Source organism: Blennius ocellaris, assembly GCF_963422515.1.
Source record: "Blennius ocellaris genome assembly, chromosome: 7".
In the NCBI taxonomy this organism is placed as follows: Eukaryota; Metazoa; Chordata; class Actinopteri; order Blenniiformes; family Blenniidae; genus Blennius; species Blennius ocellaris.
This window is the reverse complement of record NC_137656.1, coordinates 18631296-18653598: the sequence shown is the minus strand read 5'-3', so window position 1 is coordinate 18653598 and position 22303 is coordinate 18631296. Positions and strand designations below refer to the sequence as shown.

The 22303-nt window shown below is 41.5% G+C and overlaps 1 protein-coding gene across 1 annotated transcript in view; it reads left to right on the top strand.

Annotated features, from left to right (window-relative positions):
- arb2a (ARB2 cotranscriptional regulator A) overlaps positions 1-22303 on the top strand; it is a 153775-nt gene that overhangs the window by 107406 nt on the left and 24066 nt on the right. The window lies entirely within an intron of this gene.

Below are 22303 nucleotides of genomic sequence, written 5' to 3'. Positions count from 1 at the left end.
ATCCAAGTTGTCTCACATACACCGCAGACATTTGCCGTTTGAGTTCATTTCTATTTTTGTGTTCTTTGTCACACTCTTTTTCATCATCCACTCCGTCTCTTGTATTCATTAATCCTCTCCTGTGGTGTTTGGCTTCCTGTCCTTGTGCCCTCTCTGTGGTTGACTGGCCTTGATGATGTCACGTCCATCATGAGAATGTGTCCTTAATGTAGGATTAGGGATGAAAGCTGTAATCCTCAACATGACCGTTGATAGGAGATGATGATTGCAGTGTTGTTTGAAGAGTGACACACATGCAGACGCGAACACAGAGACACATGAACAGACACAGATGAACACACACACACACACACACACACACAGTCAGACAGAATGAAAGGCACCTCTTAAACAGGAAACAATATATCTGCCTCTGTTTGTCTTTGTTTGTGTTTAAGCACTGTTTGTTACAAGAACTGCATAGACACACAAGCACACATGCTGACATCCTTGTCTCATCACTCATTTCACTCTTCACTCAGGAGCTCCTGCTTTGTGGTTTTATTCTGTTTAAATCTCCTTGGTGACATCACGGTGAATGTATAGGTCATCTTACGCATGCTCCACATGTCAGTGAATACATCTCTAACACTCCTATCTCATCTCGACCACGAAAACGGCATGTTCCACATGGAGCTGTGTGGGTGGGTGGCCTTACCATCTACCAGTGAATCAGCTCCTTGAAATGTCATCTTGCCTTCAATACAAAACCCATGCTGTATTTTATGTTCAAATGTCAGTATTTCTTTTTGATGATTTATGTCGATTCTCGCACAGTGCTGTCGGTCAGGAGACAAAATATCGAGGTCACCTTTTTTTTTTTTTTTACTGTTGGCATGGCTAACCTTAGCCCAGCATAGACCTGTGTGACACAGTTTCCATCCATATGTATGTACTACTGACTCCTGTTTCATTGACTTTTGCTACTTTAACTGAGTTGAAAAGATTTTGGTCTGCAGCCTGTTAACAGAGCTGCCAAATCAGCTTGTCTCTAGTCTTTTGGTGGCAGCTTCTGATGTCAAAGGTTGACTCAGTCATCTTTGTGTCCTTGGCAGCCTGGCAGGTTCACAAGCTGCAGCCATTGTGGCGAGAGTCACAGCAGAGCCACAGAGGTGAGGAGGTTGAGAGAAGGTTGAGGGAAGGCTGTCAGGACACCACGGCCCAGCACTTCAATCACCACACATACAGCTCCCAACAGTCACCTCTCTTGCTACCATGACCACTGCTGTCTGGGTTGCTATGGTGTGGGTATGTGTTTTTGTGTGTCTTTGTTTGTAGGTGTTGGTAATCGGGTTGAAGATAAAGCCCCTCAGCCTCAGAAAATAGCATGCACATGTGTGTGCGCACACGCTGAGACTCATATCACGCAATGTGAACCGCTGCTCTTATGTGAAGCCAGATTGAGCAAGGCCTGGGGCGACCTGGCTTCTGTAGAGAATGGCATATGATCAGACACACACACACACACACACACACACACACACACACACACACACACACACATACACACATGCACACATGCACACGTAACCAAACTAAGATGTCTGAAGGCTGGCAAAGTAATTGATATGTATTGGTCAGGCAACATGATGAGAGACTGAGTTGAAGGACGAGTCTCACCATTACTTCTCATTGCTCTTTGGCCGTCTCTGCACCTGTTCTTTTTTTCCCTCTGATTTGTTTTTTGACTGTTATTTTATACATCAACCTCTCACCTTGTCGGTCGGCTTCATTAAAACCCTGTGTGTACAACGCTGATATGATGATTGTGTTAACCATGCTACGAGATTCCTGGCAGAAAGAGAGGGTATTGAGAATTGGGAGAAGAGCTTGTATGCTATTCCTAATCATCTGTGAAGCAATGCTGGAAAGCCAGCATGGCACTCAGACAATGCTGAAAGTATCCAGGGAGGGAGAGAATAATGCTTGCTTGAGGTGGCTACCGATGTCCTCTGTGTTTTGGGGTAAATATGATAAATCCTGATTCTGATGTCTTCTTTTCCAACTGGCTTAAGCTGTGGGCAGTGGTAGCCTAAAGGTTAGAGAAGCAGACTTGGCATAAGAAAGTTGCAGTTTTGGATTCCACTGCTGACAAGTCCTTGACACTGACTGCTCTCTGGACACCGCACAGTGACAGGGGTGTTTCTGCTTCACTTGTAGTTAAGATCAACCATGAATTGGATGAGTTAAATGCAGAGGAGTAGCCCCTCCCGTGAAGATCATCGCCATTGCTTATTTTCATTTGGAACGTTCTAATCTTTCGTTTTCTAACCAACTTTTTCTCACATCTTGCAAATAAAAAATGTCTTCCTCAAAGAAGGTCATTGCTCTGGTGTTTGACACTGACCTGGCACACGAGCAGAATTTTATCAGTTAGCACCATGCAGAACACACGTTAAATATGCAGATAAAGTGGTGCCAATCTCCTGCTGGAAAAGCTGGTGTGTGTGTGTGTGTGTGTGTGTGTGTGTGTGTGTGTGTGTGTGTGTGTGTGTGTGTGTGTGTGTGGGGGGGGGGGGGCTGCTGTTCGGATGCCAAAAAAAGAGCTAGCAAGTGTAATGTTTGAAAAGAAAACAATGTTACTGTGCCCTTTTTGAAGTCTGCTCTGTTTTTGTTCCTTGCTTCATTTACTTTTTTCGGTTAAGATGGATGATGGGTTGTCTGATCAAGTAGGCTGTTATATCAAAGGTGGGAAAGCCCCTCTCCTAATGACACACATGCACACACAACTTCCTCTTGGGTGATTACTCATTGTCCAAGCTGATTATTAATTACAAAGGGAAGGCACTCTGAAAGTAAACACTGATTAATGGCTAACAAAAGTAAGTTAATGTCTTACCTGTACTTTAATTACCAACCCTGCTCCCTTACAAGCGTCCCAGCACAAAGCTGTAATTAACCGTTAATGGACTGCAGAAAGGGGTTCACTTTCATTTTGTTTGACAACATATACATGCGATTGTATGTCCATTTTTTGATGGTGCCTACCATGCAAGGTTTTTTTTCGGCTTTTGTCTTTTCATAATTGAAAGTAAAGATCTCGGTAAATACAGTTCGTAATGCTTTTATCTTAAAGGGTAATAGTAGGCAGGAGGCAAAAAAAGTGATGCAGTATCGTTGCAGAAATTAGATGTTATTTTATACACAATGACATGAGAGGTCACTTTGGCTTTCTTCTGTATCCAAGGCTATATCTTTGAATGAACGTTAGTAATGTACCAAGACACCACAGAGACACACCGGGATGCCATGAAATAGAGCAGGCAGCCTGACACACACACACACACACACACACACACACACACACACACACACACACACACACACACACACACACAGTTATGCTTTTATTGCAAATGGGCTCTATCCTGCCTTAGGATTAACTTGACTGTAACCCTCACCTCCCTGATCCAAGCATTACTGACCGTGAAGCACCTCTGGCTGTCTGCACTTAATCAGCACACACACGTGCGCGCACACACACACACACACACACACACACACACACACACACACACACACACACACACACACACACACACACACACACACACACACACACACACACACACACACACACACACACACACACACACACACATACACACACACACACTGTCTGATTGATGTTTGTGTGACTCGATTCTCTCAGAGGAAACACTGGCCCAGTCAAATGAGCCTCACCCCTTCCAACCACTGTTTTTTCAGCTTGGTAAGGTGGAAGCCCTCTGCCTCGGTGGGATAGCACATGCAAATCTGTGTGTTTGTGTCTGTGTTTTCACATATATCTCAGTGTTTTCTTAGCCTGTCCGGCACACGTTGTGCGAGTGTTACAGGAAATAGACAGGTAAACTCTGGTGAACTGGAACCTAACCTCTGACCTGGGGCTACTGGGGCAGGCTCAAGCTATTGTCTGGGTCACATTGGTGACAGGCTAAATCGTAACTATGTGGAAAGTGCTGATGTCATGGACTCTGGATTTGTCTGTCTTTTAGAAGGAATTGATTGTCTCCTCCTGACATGTGAGATTGGGCAGCATTTCATAGTCATTTATGATTGTATTCATTATCACAAACTCTCTCAGAAGATCAAAACACTACATTGTCAGAGACTCGCGTAATGGGTCACACTTTGATTATGCTTCTTCAATTGCAGTTTATCAGATATCAATGGTTTGTATTTGTAAGAATTGGAGACCATTTCTAAAAACTATTTATACAGTTTCTTTTTGATCTCTGATGTACTTTCATAGTTTTGAAGCTGTGGTGCATTTGAGGTCAGAGCAGGCATCGTGTGACTGTAAGGTTGAAGTTCGACTCCCACTGACTTGTGGTAGATTTGGCATCCAGCATAAAACCTGTGTCAAATCAAACACGGATCACAATCTATTTTGGTGGCCTCAGAAGGGAGCAGCTGGAAGATGATCACCATCTATGGAGTCTTGTGAATTTTCTTTCAGTGACTCTGAACGTAAATCTTGAGTGACAGAAGCTTAATGTCGTTGTATGACTTTGAAAACTTTATCTTCGGGAATTGTATATAAGAACTTGAAGGAATTAAACCTGTATAAACAGACTAACATGCCCCTAACCCCAGACTAAAATGCTCCATATTTCTATGTCTTCTGGCAAAAAAACAAAAAAAACAACAACATTTGAACAATCTTGTGTCTTTGTACACAGATTATATTTTTGTAATTGAATGTCAAATTCATTGTATGCTGGAGCTGTTGGAGTTGTTTACAAGTCAAAATGAAAGTCATGCTACATAAACATTAAAAAAATTGAGAGTCTAAAAATGCCCTCGATTTCTACGCATACATGATGTTTTTATTCTTCACACTACGTCTTGTATTAATTTCTGTTTCCTCTAACACTGATTCCACAAACATGTAAATATGCAATCTTATTTTCGGCATTATAACAATTATATGTGTGAGTTTTGCTCATCACATATCAGGCACATGTAGGACCTACAAGATATTTAAGGCTCACGGTCTCTGGTGCTGCTTTCATGGCTGTACAGAAGGAACATTTTTGTAACGTGAGTTGTAATTTAAAATAGCAACAAAATCTGCTCCATGATATCAGTTATTGTTTTAATTGGGTCCTTTTATTTCAATTGACTGCCAGAGTATTAAAATTAAAGTGAAGATTGTCGGGCTAATGTGAGGAGTTTTTATATCGTGAAGTACCCACGAGACAGAAATGCAGTTGAGTGGCAGAGTCTTTTATGAAAATACAGTAAGGATTGCACTATATTTCTTTCTCAAATACCTCAGCTGGAGTGTTACCTTGGCTCGTTATCAAGTGTCTGGTGTATTAGAGATAAACATATGATGTGAGTAAAGGAGAGCATTGACTTTTCAGTCCTTTTTTTTCATTTAGGTTATTTTTTGTTTTACTTTCATTTCTATTTTCTAGCATCTCATATTTAGAATGTTAAATGTTTAAATGGAAAACCTGAACCTATCCTTTATCCATATATATATATATATATATATATATATATATATGTAATATGATACCATTTATATTGTTCTTTGCCCTTACGCACACATAGATATTAGGTGAGGTTAAGAATATGGTCAGTCTTTGATGTGCAGTGATGATTTGTGTCGGTTGCACTTGTTTTGAAGATGGAACGAAATAAATGGAAATATATTAAGCAACAATCGTTTATTTGTACACTGACTAATACATTGCCATTGAATGTTTACGGTTTTGGTTTAAATGTCATGTATATTGTATTTCAGATGTATCGTTCATCACTTCTATGATCAACACTCCAATAATTTGACTAGAAAACATCAAAGCCTGAGCAAAATAATTAAATACAGGTTTGTGTCGCCATCAGCTACACTTACTTGATGGGAGTGCATGTGTGCATGCGACATACGTGTGTATACTGACAAGATGTGAAGTGAGATTTATAATCACATCTAATATGCAGAGCCCTTAAACAGTTTAGGGTATTGTGATTATGCTAACTAGAAGCGTGTCTGGAAAGCCCAGTCTGTGGTCTTCAGTTCACCCCTGCACTAGGTAAACTCACCAGAAGGCATTTTATCCTCTCCTGCTCACTCGTACTCCACCCATCATCCCGGGGAAAAGAAGAAAAAAAAAAGAAGGCAAAAAGGGAAAGAGCCTGGCATGCATAAATGAAAGTTCAACAAGGTTCAATGAAACACTTATACAATTTGCTGCAATATAGTGGGGTTTTATAATCTCATTATCATCTTAGTACCAGATTTGCCCATGAGGGCCGTTCCGTATTCACTCTTATTAGCTCCTCAGATTTGTCCATTTGTCCTTCTGCTGCTCGCCTCGCAGCCAATCACCGACACAGAATCTCTAATAAATACACCCGCCTTTGTGTTTTATCTCCACTTTTATTTTTTTATTTTTTTGGCCAAACCTTCTCCAGTTTCATTTCTTTTTTTACTTGTAGTTGCTAAGGGGCGCATACACTAACATTATTTTGATCATAACTGTGAAAATTCCTCTCTATGGAAGTAATTTCCCTTTATACACATCTATAGCCACAGTATAGACTATGTAAACATTTTTTATTGTTCACATTTTGACTTGTATCCTTCTAATTTGGTTCAATACCAACTTCTACTCTCATATGTCACCATCAGTCAGAAGCTTCACATGAATACTAATTGTGTGGGAGTTTTGGAAGAATGCCACGACAATAGCGTCACCTTACACTGTGTTTATTGCAATAATGTTTTTAATCTTCTTTCACCATCATGGCTCTTTCCTCTCTGATTATTCAGGGTCAGATGGGGGAGCTAACGGTCAGTGTACAGTAAGTAAGGCCACAAGCTAGAATCCCCAAGCCTCTTAGTCTTAGCTGCTGTGGGTAGTGTCCATCCTTGGTCACTCAGAGGGCATCCCCAGATTAGTGCTTCACAGACATGGATCTCATTTGCCCATATGGCCTTTTCTCATTGAGTCGATATAGGCTCTAATCCGCCCAGCTTTTACCCATGACCTCGACATGCGGCAAACTTCTTAGAAAAAAGAATGCAAAAAAAAACCCGCTCTATATTCAGCACTTGAAAGCAGCTTCATCAACAAGATCAAGTGTAAAAATGAAGATGCAGAACGGTGATCTGTGTTTTCATAATTATTAGAAGCTCTAAGATTAAAGCCATTTTTTGGGTTGTAATTTAGCGGGGGAAAGGTGAGAAATAACATGTTGGTTTCTTGCAGCTCTGGACTGGTTTTAGGTACATTTCCTGGTGTGGAATTAATCCAATAAGCCTCAGGAGCACTGCAAATCCTAGCCACTGCTAGCATTATGACTCTTAGCAATCGTCTTCATCCCATAGTCTCCCAGAATCACGGTGCTCACAGCACGACACGAGTTGACACCAAGCAGTTCTCACAGTGATTGTATCCATGTAGCAACCCTCCGATTAAGATACTTATTACTATTACTATTGTCCTTGTGTGTGAGAAGATGAGCTTAATACTCACCCAAGCAGGAAAACTTGGGATAGAGTTTTTTCTTTGCTTTTGTTATTCCCATTTTATATTTGAGAGGAATGTCATCCTCTTTAACGACTGTCAATGTTTTGGCAGGAGATGCTGTTTTTCTCACATGTGTTGCCACTATTGGTGAACTTAGTGATGGGATGAAGTAGATTAGGCCAGGTAGAGGTTAATCTATTGATTAATCGCGTGAGAATGTCAGCACAAGTACTTATAAGTTCACCTATAAATACAAAAAGGACTCCAATTCAATTCATCTGTAAAGTATTCCTAAAAGTATTTACAATAAATGTTGAGGAAGAGTGGGTTGTTGCAAACATGTATAGTTTGACAGCATATACCTTTTTAGTGAAAATATTAGATAAAAACATCCATCTCACGTTTCTTTTTAAGGGACCTCTTTTTGAACTCTTTTATTATGCCAGAGCACTTTTAAACCCACTACTCCTCTTTTAGTAAAATCTTTCAAATGTTTCGTGGCAGCAGTTACTCTCCCTGTATTCTTTCCTGCACAATTAGAGTATAATTAAATGCACATTGAATGTGATTGTTGTGAATTAAAGAAAATACCAAACATGGATGCCACGGAAATATAGTTGGGATGCACATAATTGCCAAAGAGATGATTAGAAAATTAGGGGGGGGGACCATCCTTGAAAGTCCTTGAGTCATAATCAGGCACAAATTATGTTTATTTGTCTTTTTTCCAAAGGAGGAAAAAAAATCGTATTTATATAATTATGTAAACAAAAGTGATGGTGGATTCCATGACCACCCAGGTTTTTAATATCGAACGTTGACCTTGAATTCTCTCCTCCACTCTATGTTGACAGATAAAAACTTTATTAACCAGCCATCTTTAGGACAGGAGACAAACAGCCCGTGAAACCAATGCACGCTAGTATTAGAGAAATATGGCAATTAGAGGATGATTTTCTTTCCTCCCCCAGTGAAAGCACAAAGGAGGAGAAAGGGGTAATAAACACAGCTTGTTTGTGGCCTCGGAAGCAGCAATTATAAAGTGCTCAGAGAGTTGTTGTGCTTATTGTGCCTGGGAGTAATGAGATAGGCTGCGTTGATCCCTCACTGATGCTATGGCTAATCCTCAACCCTCTTCCTGCTTCTCTTGTTTATCCACCAACACTCTCTGACCGTCACTGGCCTGTCACTGAGCCAAGTAGCACCAAGTGCCCTTTGGCCCTCGTGTCGACCGACTTTACAGCTTTGTATATGGTTTGGTATTAAGTCAAAGCACCAAAGAGCAATAAATGAGTCATAAACAGAAGAGTACTGTTTTCCTTGGTGTGCAACTACAATGTTTGTTTTACTACTCATCCAGTTCCTCTGTACACAATTAACTTGCATTTTAAATGGAGTGATAGCCATTTATGTTGTCTCTATTAGACTCCATTTTCCATTACCCCCATGTGTCTTGACTGTTTGCTTATCTTTAGATGACGATCTAGTTTTTGACGTTTGATGTCTTTGTATCATGTATATCATAATATTCAACCTTTTTTTTATTTTTTTTATTTTATATATTCTAGCACTTTTTTGTCTTCATTGTAAAAGGAATGCTCTGAGACCCAACTCATTTATCTGAGATGGGTCACACTAGTGTAGGTTTTTGGTGTTAGCTTTTATACTTGGGTTGGGATATGTCTACATACTACACACGCGTGTGTGTGCGCGCGTGTGTGTGTGTGTGTGTGTGTGTGTGTGTGTGTGTGTGTGTGTGTGTGTGTGTGTGTGTGTGTGTGTGTGTGTGTGTGTGTGTGTGTGTAACCACCCAAGACAAAGAATGTGTGTGCAGTCATGTTATCAGGGTGACCTAGAGACACACTGGTTATCAAGTCTGTGAGCCTCTCAGGGCTGAACTACAGAGCCAGCGGAAAAAAAGCACTCCTGCTTTCCCTCTGCATGTGTGTGTTGGTCAGTGGCTCTGTCCACCTACTCCAGGGCACACCTCCTATCTAATCAGCATGGACAGGCCACTTGACCACATACACAAACGCAATAACCGAACAAATGCTCACAGATTCACATGTGCACAAACATGCTCTAAGATAGCCCTACACATGTAGTGACCCCCCCCCACCACCACCACCACCACCACACACACACACACACACACACACTCTGGTACACTCACATATACTGTAACCCACATGATAATCAGACACAAACTCTCATTGATCTTGATCCACTCTGGACTTTAAGATATGACATCCTGTGTGGTGAGATGTGGGAGTGGCCTGGGTCCGGGTGGTGTGAGGTGTCCGAAAAAAGGGGTCTCAAGCCAAGTGGTGAACATGCAGATCAGTAAACAGAGGTCACCTCAAGGTTGGACAGCAAGGCCTTGAGGCATGGAGAAATGCACTGGGCTTATTCAAAGAGACAGTCCCCTTGCCCATCACTGGATCCAATGCTAAGCAGCTGTGTGAGTGTGGCGTTCTTTGCAACTCCCTCCACAATACCCTGATTCTGTCCAGGTCATGAAACTCTACAATAACAAAAGAGACTTTTTTTTCCCTTATACTTTCTGGGGTCAGTGTTCAGAGGAGCATATTCCAAATCCATCTTTGACACTATTTTAATCCCCTTTTGTTTGGCTTATGAAGTGCTTTTTGCTTTCAGAGTTCATGCCAGCCAAACCTCTGATGCTGCAGAGTGCAGCCCCACTTTACCCCCTAACTCTGCCCTCTGAACAACATGTTGCCAGATAGCAAAACCCGAAACAAAAGAAGTAGTTTGCCAGCAAAAGGTGGGGGCTTGCATGTAGTGTCCGAAACACTTCATGAACGCTAAATGAGGTTGGCAGCAGCTGTTGGAGCAGAGTCGAGGAGAACCGGGGAAAAGTGAATTGCGTTTGGCACCAGGCGGCTATCAGGTAGTAATTAGTATAGCTAACATCCCAGATGAAGGAGTCAAGTCTAGGTCAGGGTAAAAAACTTCAAGAGTCTTAGTAGGTAAGGGTTGGAGGCCAAGCCATGCCCCCTCCCGTCCATGAATATAAGCTCATGCCGTGCCTGCTCAGATTTGCTGAAATCTGTATTCACCTTTGACCTTGAGGTGTCGCAGCCAGTCACATGTCATGCTGGCTCCTGTGCACCACGTTGAATTTGTTCATCTTAGATTGTCCTCGTAGATCCTACTCAAGACCTGCCTAACCTTGCCCAAGAGAGAGATTTAGTCTTACACACGATGAGACTTTTGACATAGATGTTACCTTACAGTTTAAACCCATACTTGGCATTCCAGCCCTCGCTTGGCCCCAGGATCAACCTTCTTCCACCACACAGATACTTCATTGAACTAATCAACGGTGTCTAGAATGCATGTATGGATGATTGAAACAAATTGATTGTTTTATACCACTATCTGAAAATTCTAATCTAGTCTTTTCCTATAATGTAAGATTGGTGTGAAGTTTCTGTAGGAATGTGTGATTGTGCGTCGATGGGTGTTGGGTCACTGTGCCTTCATTCCCGATTCCTTAAAAGACCTTTAATCCACTAATGCAACCATAATCTCTTTTAATACATATATTAGTCACCAAATCACATGATAATGAAGTGATATGAAATGTTTCTTTCCAATGAGAGGGAACACCATGGATTTAAGTCAAGGGTCTAATCATTGCTGACACCCGTTTCTTGTTATGTTGACCATGTCACAAGGTTTATGTCTGCCGTTGGCCTATAACCTTTGCACAGCGGGCGCTAAAAGCTCACCAACCATGCAAAATTGCCACCAACCCTTTGGAGACATAAAAAGCAGCATTTGGTTTATCTTGAAGTATAACCTCCTGAGAGACTTACGAACTACATTTTAACTTCTAGTAACATAAGCAGTGCTGATACAGATGAGCATTAATGTAACCGCAAAAGACACTTGCTTTCATGTTTGATAGTTTTCACAAACAGTAATCAGGGATTTTTGCATGTTCTTGTGAATCAAATACTTTCCTACAAATAACTTCAGTCTCTGAGGAATTAAGATAAACAAGGTTCTACTGGAAAAAGAAAAAAAAAGAAAAAAAGGTTTGAACCATCTGAACTTTGGTGCATTTCATTTATCCCGTGTGCTATTTGTGGTGTTTTTCATCTCCCGAATCCTGCCCTAGTTTCTGTATCTTGTTTTTGGAAAACATGAGCTAAGCTGTGGTGCACAAATCAGACAGCCATTAGATCACTGCACTGTATGCCTGACCTCTGACCAGCTAAGCTTCTGCCCCGCCCCCTCAGTAAACCTCTCACCCCCGCCCTCCCCACACCTGCCTGCCTCATTCCCTGCCCCATCCCCATCGCTTCTTGGAAATGATATTATGGTGTTTGGATCATCCTCCTTGTCTTCCTCCATACTGTAATCCTATTTGCTCTCTCATGTGTTGGTGTTCACAGATGGAGTGTGTGTGCATGTGTGCATGTGTGCATGTGTGTGTGCACGCGCATGCGTGTAGTATGTCACCCAGCTCACTGGCCCCATTGACCCATATGTCCCAGTGAGGGTGGTCCTACACAAACACACATATGTGAATTTCCCCTCCCACAGTGGTGCTGAAATAGGAGTAAGTAATAATTCTGATGAAATGTAACTACTATATTTCATCAATCTCTTAGTTATAATGAAATTGTTAAAGTAACTGAGTAAATAAGTCCAAGAATGACATTGGAGGGTGTGGTGTGGGGGAGTTTGAGGATGCAGGTGGGAGGCATGACTCCCCACTTACTGGTGAGTTTGAGGCAAAAGGAGAGAGAGAGAGAGAGTGGAGCAGGATGAGAGATCCTTGGCAGCAGTCCAATAGTTGGCGTCTCAGTGTCCACATTTAGTTCCAGCTGAGTGCCCACAGTGGGCATGACTGTGCTGCCTTCACTCTGACCCCTCGACCGAGGACCACTGCTTGCCTGTTTCCACCGCCCCTTTTGATTCATCTCTTTCTTCTCCTTCTAACCTCCTCCTCCTCTTTGTGTTTAGGAAATGGCCTTGCATCAGCCAATAACTGTGACGTTTTGAAATTGATTTGTCAAAGCAATGGGAAAGATTTGTGATTAGACAACCAGTGGGATGCCTTTTGGGCTTCAGTTTTATGGGTTGTTTTTTTTCAATACTGCACAATCCATCATTTAACTCTTGATCAAAACAAACTTGAAACAAGATGCTTTTTTTGCCTAATTTACAAAACAAACTCCAGGTAGCATTATGAAATCATTTTTTTCTGTCACACAAAAGGAAGGGTTCCTTTATTTGTGTTCTCCCTCTTCCTTCATTAATATTTTCTTTGTTAGATACTTAATTCAATTTGGAAATTACAAATAGACAACTAAAAAGATCAGCAGAGCACAGTGAATTCTATTTGTAAACGTTCATAACAGAAACATTTGTTCTTTGATGCAAATTGATACGTTTTTAAACATTTTCTGATTCTGGTTTCAACATTATGTTCAGTTCACTTACAATTACAGTACAGTACATGCACACATCCCAAAATTTGAATGAATTTAAAACCTTTGGTTACCCCACAATTTTGTTAAGTTATTGACACTTCCATATATGTGAAATTCAATATTTGGAAACTGAAATGTTTCAAGCCTTTTTTTCATTATTTGGTGAATTGTAACCTTCCATTCATAAAAATCTGAAGTAAGCAATCTCAAACTATTAAAATATTTTTTTTTTTAATTTAATGTTTTTCTAGGGACCATAATAATTACAAGAAATGTGTTTTTAATGTTTTTTCTATTAATGTAATAATTACTTATAGAACGATATATTTTAGATTATATTGCTATTTTGTGTAGATGTGCCTCCACATAGATTATATTATATTATACATTATACAGACAAATAGCAAATCACTATACTGTTTTGAGTTAAGACCTGCCGTTTCTTAATTGTTACCCAAAAAAGAAAAAGTTGAAGCATGGAGACAATGCAAGAAGTGACTGGAAGAACAAGCTTTCATTTAGTGGTGGAAGCCACAGTTCTAACCCACATCCAAGGCAACTGATGCTATATAATTATTCATTTCAAAGTAAAGTTTTCTCTTTGAAAATATTTAATCTCCATTTCTCAGACTGAGGTCACCTTTTGTGATGTTATAATTAGTTGTGTCATTTTTTTCTTTTGTTTTTATTTCTAAAGGTGCAACAAAGATCATAGCGCCTAAACAAAACACCTATCAGATTAAACTTACAAAAGTCTCATTTGAAAAACTCTTGTGGTGGAAGTAACATTTCACACCATTCAGTGATTACTCCCTTCCTGCCAATGGCTTCATCCCAAACTAATATTCTGATTTAAACATTGTGAATTAGCGTTCTGTTCATATCAAATAGTGAACAGAAAACATTACCTTTTAAAATATTTCTGAAACATAAAACAAAATAGCTGTGCATTAGCAACAGTATGTTTTTGTTGTTTTTTTTGGTTCTTGTTTTTTTTTATGTCTACAATGAGAAACACCAGTTTCTACTTGTCTATCAGTTGTCTTTTTTTTAAAATTCAAGCTAAATCTATATTGTCATTTCAAAATGTTTGTTTCTGTTTTTGGTACTTGCTAGCTGTACTTCTGCTCAGACTTTGAATAAGCTCGGCGTCAGACCAGCCCACCAGGGTCGATAACTGTTATAGCGGCAAACGCTTGGAGACGAGCAGAGTTTTGGAGGCCTAATGAATTGCACCTGTATTGATCTCCATGGGAAATGCTTGTATGATGCAGGAATCATTTTAAAGGGGGGAAAAATACTCATCAAAAGAGTGGATGTGGATGGAGGTGAGGCTGTTGGCAATAGGAGGGACACAGGTCTTTGTACAGACTTTGTCAAGGTTCCGATAGTGGCATCAAGATTGGGTATTGATGAAATAGGGAGTCGGGTGACTGAGCCACAGAGGCTTGAAATAAAAGTGTCGGAGGCACATGGCCAGTCATTACAGTGAAGCCGCCCAGCCCTCCTCAACCTTGAGCCAGTCGATAAGCTATTATAACCATGCAAATTGTGACCAAATCAGAGCCCTGACATATTGGTATTATATTCTTGTGCAGCCACCGGGTTATGCATCATTATTGGGATTTTGTAACAATATGCATTATGTTCCCTTGTTGTTTAGTGTGTAGGCTCATAAGGGGGAAACACTGCCAGCAGGACAATAACATTGTGTGGTACACTTTTGACGGGTATTGAATTGTTTTTATCCAGGGCACAAATTGAACACCGTCTTACTTTTTTTTATATTGCAAAATCGTATGCCACTTCTCTCTCTCATTTTTTATCTTTAGTAGGACTTCCTTCTTCATATGACTCCACCCCAACCCCACCACCCACCTTCCTCTCACCACATTGTGTCTTGCGCTCTCGCCGTTTCTCCTCTTCCAGCAGGACGGCAGTTTGCCAGGTCATTTGCTGTCAGTGACAGTGTGATGCATCCAGCAAGCCAGCGTTTGGATGATGTAATTTGGGCTAAAGGCTGTGCAAACACTGCTGTGACCTTGGTTTTAGATTTGTCAATAGGCTGGGTTGCAGAACAGACGAGAGGATTGTATGGGATTGAGAGCAACATGCCCCAGCTATGATAGTTGGTAGTCTCTAGATGACTGACTGTCGTGATAACCTGTGATACCTTAGTCTTACCTCAGGCTAAAGCTACATGCCTTTAACTATGTTCCTGCACTCTTCCCTCATAGTCAAAGCTCTGTGCTCCTGCACTCTTCTTTTTTTGATATTGCTGTACTCGCTTCCTCTTGGAAAACTTGTTATTGCCCTCCCCTTACGTTATCTCTGCCCATCTAATTTCTTTGCTCTGGCCCCACATCTTTCTTCTCTGATAGAAGTATCCTTGCCCTTCTCCAGGCAGCTTGTCTTGTGTCTGCCCTCATCTTCTTTGCTACGGTGTGCTTCTCTTTTCCTGCTGTCATCTGTCCAGCGCTGGTCTTCATGAGCTCCAGAGGTCAATGCAAGTAAACACTGGCGGACAGCCCAAACAACACAGGAGCTATTGATCTGATTTGGTGGGAGAGCTGAGGAGCTTTCTGGTGGGTCTCGATGAGGTTATGACCTTCAGGTTTGAACTACACCATTCTGCTTCTTTCATTTGATAGAGGTGAGGAAAAAAATTGGGTATCAGGGTAGGCCAGCAGTTGGTCAATGTGGCTCTACAGTGGTATTTATGTATGTTTGTCCAGGTAGAGAGGCCAAGTGTGCCGGCAGTGTTTTGTTGTGATTGAGGCCAGAAAAGCTCTTTGTCAGAGATAACTTTTCCAATATACACAGAATACATGCTTTGGGTGACTGGAGACATTGTTGTGTGAAGTTTTTACACATTAATGAGGCAATGGCCTCCTGGGTTTAAGTTGGATCCACAGATTGTTGCATACAATTACATCATGAATTGTATGTCAATCCTGGACTCCGTCGCTATGTGTAAAATTCTCAGAGCCAGTTATTCTTTAAGAGTCCAGCAGCTCCCGTGTCTTCTAGGAAAATTGGAACATTTGAGATTTGTGGAAGTGAGGCACTGCTAGAGGATTCTGTATTCACAGTATTAGAAGATATCAAGACTGTTTTGACAAAGGCCATGGCTAACAAGACATGGCAATGACAGATACCATATTTCTATGTATACAATGTCAACATGTCAAATAAGGTGCAATCTATGTGTGGTCAGTCTAGTCATTTCTCTGTGCGGATGGAGAAAAGTGTGCATGTTTGGTTGCAACTTAAGCGAAAGCAAACCAAAGGAGTGCGGAGGGCAGGGGACTGGAAAAGAAAGAGCCCTGGCTGTAATGCCCCGCCCTCTTCAAAGAGCACCCACAGGAGACCTACACACTGGAAGTGGAGAAGAAAACACTCGCAAATCTAACAGCCCACTCACTCTGGCGTTGTCACTCTGGTCACTGGCGTCTTCACAGATTAGTCAGTAGGGAAATGGATTTGAGGCAGTCACTATAAACCAGGGTTTTCCACATGGAGGGGAGGATACTAAAAGCCGGTCAACTCACTACATGTGGAACATTCTGCTTTAACTCTAGTGTATTAAAGCTAGCATCTTGATTATTGCTGGGGGTGGGGCAATAAAAAAAAATGGGATCCATAGTTGTGGACACCTCTGCTATAAACAGCACCAGAAAAAATTTAGTGATTATTGCTATTGAGAAGGTCATGAGAGAGAACTGAAAGTCCTGAGATTGCAGACCAAATATAAACAGATACCAAATATTTTGTTTAAAATGGTTTCCGGTCACAGATTGTAGACTTGTTTTAACTTAAATTAAAACAATGTATCATAACAAGTATTGTGATCAGAATGGTAATTGATCTCTGTAGAGTGTGTGATGAAGATGTCTTTTGCAACAGCATTGTTGCACAAGACCCAGTATTTGTTTCTTCACATGTGAAAACCATTTCACACCACACGTACTGTATGTAAGCATAATTTAATCTTTGGTCAGAACTAATTTCATCCAAATGGCAGGAAAATGTCAAAGTAACTACAATGGATATTGACACTGGGAATTATGTGAATTTATAGGGAATCATTTTTATTTTGTTTCTTGTCCTCATACCTAGTGCAAGGTGAAGTCACTCTTTATGATTTGGAGAGTGCTATTAAAGGGTCCTTCCTAGATGGGAGGATGTTGGCTTGCTTTACTAATAGTCTCTCAGCCTTTCCAGCCTCTGCTTATTGACTTTGTCTGCCAATGCACGTTCAGTGTTATGTGTCTGCAGACTGTAATGTGTGTGAGTTCAATACACCCTGTGCTTATTCATAGTGCGACATTATGTTAGAGGTTGTTGTGACACTATTGTTCCATTGGTTTGTATTTGATGGTCCGTAAATTGAGCATAGTTTACAGACAAAGATTACTCCTGACATTTTCTCATTGGGAAAATTAACTAAATTAGTTTTTGGCTGTTTTGTGTGACTGGACTCTGGGTTTTTTTCTCACAATCCCAAGCCAAGTTTCCAACACTGTTTTTTTTAATAGACATCACAATAGAGTCACAGCCTCTTTATTGTTACATTATACATTTGTGTCTCCCTTTTTGTGCGGAACCCTAGTGCACATCTCATGATTTTAATCATTGCTGGGATATGAATTCTCACAATAAACAGGCCAAGATTTGTAATAATGTTGCAGGGTTGATCCACAAGGAGCCTCAGTCTTCTCACTGCAAGGCTTTGTCAAAGCTTGCAATTCTTTAAACCAATTTGGCAAAAAGAAAGTGTGACAAATTATATAGATATGGTATGTCAAATTAAAAGGAATTTAGCTGGAAAAGTATTATTAGGAGACTGTTTAATGAGATAGAAGAGTTTTCGTTTGCTGTTTGGCCATTGGTTAGAGTGCTAAATAATTAGATTCATGTTTCACAGGTATTTGGTTGACATTAATGCCATCTACCATAGCTTACATATTTATGATCTCTAAACACCTTGAATTAAAACCTAAGTATTCTTTGCGAAAATAATAATAGCATGAAGGATATTGTCCTCAGTAACTATAATTAAAATTGTAACTGACTTTGGAGGCAGTTGAATTAAATGTAGTAGTCAGCAAGTTAATCAATGATCAACTAAGATCGTACGATCTGTAAATAACTGTTCACAAGAGTGAGCTGTGTGTGCGTCCGTGTGTGTGCGTTGAACTAGTGACCTGGTGTAACCTGGAATTCCATTGCAAACTGGAATTAGCTCCAGTCAACCACCATGACTTTTAGTCACATAGATGATTAGGAGGAGTCAGTCAGATTTTGTTTGTACTTGTTCTGCCTCTGATCATTCAAATTAGAAAGTGTAATGCACATTTACTATATCCAGAGCTTTTTGTTTGGCATCTGCACATGTTTGCACAGTCTCCCGCCACCTGGATTCTTGTAACTCCTTGTCGTAAAGAGGTTGCGTCATTATGTGTTATATTGTGAAAAGCTTTTTGCAACATATGTAAAATAATTGGGGGCGATCTATTCAAAGCGCCAGACTGGGACATAAAGTTCAAATATCAGGAGTCTATTTGAGACTAAAACCTATTTGGTGCTAATATTTGAGAATGCACACATTCGTTCCACCAACTTCTGCGTGCAGTGGCTTGCAGATGGGCATCGATTAATCAGGGAGGTAACTGTGAAGTAGTTTGCAATTAGACTGGAAAGCTCTGAGGCATGCTAATTGAATCAGAAAATTAGCAACAGCTCTGTTCTGAGCTGCAATAGGCTAGCTGAGCTTGCAGCAGGTGCTAGCCCACTCAGCTGTGGAACAAGGTATTTAAGTCACATTAGCAGCAGTAAAAATATTCCTTGATATGGAACAGTTAGATTTTCTGCTCGTTTTCACCACTCGTGTCACCAAGAAGCACCAAACAGTAAACTAGAAAGCCGAGCCAGCTTGTGGCACAAACAGAACAGCTGCCACCTTGGTAAAATCTCAAAACAAGTACGAAATTGATGTGTTGGCAGATACATGAAGGAACATCACCAGAGGTGATCCTGATAGTGCTCATCTGTTTAAGCAGTGATATTAAAAACCCAGTCTGTTCCGCGTACAAATGTTAGTCTCCTTCGCCAGCTTTCACTTCATCGCTCCGTCTTTTGCTGTTCTTCACTTTCCTCACCTGCACTTCCATCATCTACTATGACCCTCCTCTTCCTCCTTCCTCTAGCCTCCCCAGGGCTCCTATTTTGCTGGCATCTCTCTCTTACACAACTTGAAAAAGTGGTGAGAAATTAAAAATTGATCACTTTTGAGCACGGGCTTGCCTTCACTTCTGCTCGTTGGCTTCGAGAGGAAGAGGCGGAGGGGGGATGCTTTTGTGGGAAGGCTGTGCAAGCAAAAGTTCTTTCAGGGTTTCTGTAGAGTCAGAGTTAGCAGGGAGTATGCGGGAGTGGAGGGGTGAGACAGAAAGAGATGTGCAAAGGATGAGAGAGTGATGTAGAGGTAGAGAATTCCCCAGGCAAAAACACTGTTGTGCCTCATAGTTCTGGCTTTAAAGCGCACAGCGTACCACACATACAGTAGGAGCAGAGGCCATGACGGTGAGATGGAGGGTGTGTGTGTGTGTGTGTGTGTGTGTGTGTGTGTGTGTGTGTGTGTGTGTGTGTGTGTGTGTGTGTGTGTGTGTGTGTGTGTGTGTGTGTGTGTGTGTGTGTGTGTGTGTGTGTGTGTGTGTGTTTCAGACAGGCAGCATCGTCTTTTCTGCTTGTTAAGCCCCCACCGCCCATTCCTAACCCCCACCCTCACCAACCCTTTAGTCCTCCTCAGCATTCCAATGCTGCCTCTGCTAACTGATATCTTCATCATGCCCGCAAAACACACATGCTCACTCACACGTGCGCACACACACACACACACACACACACACACACACACACACACACACACACACACACACACACACACACACACACACACACACACACACACACACAAAGATGCATGGCAGAGGCACAAAATAGATATTTATGCATGCTTAGACAAATGTATGATTACACAGACATGCTTACATACAAGCAAATGCACATACTGCCTCGTGCAACTTCACGGACATGCAGCGCTGTTTATATTATCTTTGTCTCTGTAGCACAAACGCACTCGCAGACTCATACAAATAAAACATTCACACATCTTCAGCTGTGTTTGATCATACTCATAAGGATGATTGTGCCTTCTGTCTACACTGAGTGTATTGATTTGTGTGTTTGTGTCTGTGTTTGTGTATTTGGTCTCTGCGCCGAGCCAGAAATGAGAGAGGATGGAATGAGGTCTTAGGCTGATGAAAAGCCGTCCGCTATAAACCAGTGTCATGCATTGATTTTCCCTGTAATGAGTTCCCAGAATGTAGACATGCACAGAGGCTTTGAAGCATACACATAAGTGTAGTGCGCAGATGCCGCATGCCCTCAGTCCACTCATATAAAATGTATGTATATATAAATAGTACGTCTCGTAACATGATAATCATACCATGTATCTGAAGTGTGCGTTGGGCTTATGAAAATGTTTTGCAGGTTTTGATTTGGCATTAGTCAGCAGAGCATCTCATAAACAGTGAAATGTGCATGATTATAAAACAGCTTCATTTATTATCTTCCATTAAGGGACGGGCCGTTTTTTAGGCATTTGTGGCTTTTCTAGATTTAAAAAAAAATTGTAAAAAATGTAAAAAGTGGATGTTTGTGACTGACTGAAGACAACGAAAAAAAACAATCCAACTATTGCACCTTGATTTCATGTTAGTATTTTCCAGAGAACAACACACACTTTTGCAAACTGCGCTCTGGCACAAATCCGAACTCTGTACTGTTCACCCCTCCAAAATTAATCATGGGGGCTTTGCTTTCCTGAAGACTTTTTTTTTATCTCCACACCCCTCTCTCTCACTTCCTTTACTTCGTTCTCTCCCCTGCTGAGAGGATAAGGGCACTCCCACACTTAGTCAACTGTAGCGCATTTATAACGAGGTAACTATGAGGTTAGCTTGATCAGCTTTTAGTTTGGAAACTCTGGCACCTGCCGGAGAGGCCCTCGGGCACTTTGGTGTACTGCATCTGAACTTTTGCTTGGAGTGTTTACCTCAAATACCCAACTGTTCTCCACGTGACCATGTAACCCCTTTATTTTATCAATTATACAACAGAGTAGACTCCCGTTGTGTGGTTTCTTTGAATAGATTCATTTTTATTTCCCACTTTGATGCCTGGAAGATAATTTCCTCTGGCATAGGTCAGGTTCTTTTTTTAGAAAGTTATTCAAATCACATCATTCAAGCAATATTTACTCTATGGATTGAAGGGAAGTGCCTCCAAGCATGAATCCTCCCCGTACTGCTGCAAACACGTTGGGTTCGCTCTCGGCAGCAAATTCCAAAACCAGCTTGTTAAACAATTTCAAATCACAACGCCAACTCTGGCCTATTCATACAGTTACCCCCCCCCCCCCCCCCCCCCCCCCACCCCCCTCCCCCAGGCTGCCCACTTACCCATCCAACCCTCCCTCCGTCCCACCATCCATCCCTCCCTCTGTCCCTCCTCTGATCCCATTTCACAGTGGAACCATCAGGAGCTTATCCCAATCTCAGCCTTGGCCGGGGGCCCAAAGCAGTGCAGGGTCCGCCTGAACTCAGCTGTGAACTCACAACCTTTCTCTCAGCGCCCGTCCCTCTCCAGCGTGCCGGCTCCCCCTTTACTCAGACTCTATCCCTGCCTATTTTAGGAGGGTTTTCGATGACGATCTCAATATGTTGTGCGTGCTCTTATGAACAGTTTACAGGGCACGTCTAAACACACTCAGGGTGTCGAGTAGAGCTCGACAATCACATAAACTCTCAGCTGTTATCCAGATCGCAGCCAACCATCCAACAAGCTGGCCAGGGAGCCATAATACTGCATGCTGTCGGTCAAACAGCCACATCCGTCACCTAACTCGACCGCCAGCCAGCCATCATGAGCATTACAAAGCTGGGTTAACTTAGATAGCTTTAAAATTGTGTCCACTCAGCAAGAAAGATGATTAGGTTTATTGTCCTTTATTTACTTCATTTCTTAAGACCACAAAGTATGTAAACTGGCTCTGGTTCATAGCTAATGATGGAAGCCATAGCCAAAAGACTGTAAGCCCCTGCTTCGTTCATCACAAACCAACAAGACCCCTGCTTTCCATGTTGCCCTCTGCATACTCTCAATCTTTCTCTGTACCCCTCACGCACCCTCGTAGCCAGTGCATTTCCAGTGTATCGAGAGTTACAATAATGAGATTAGGACTTTAAA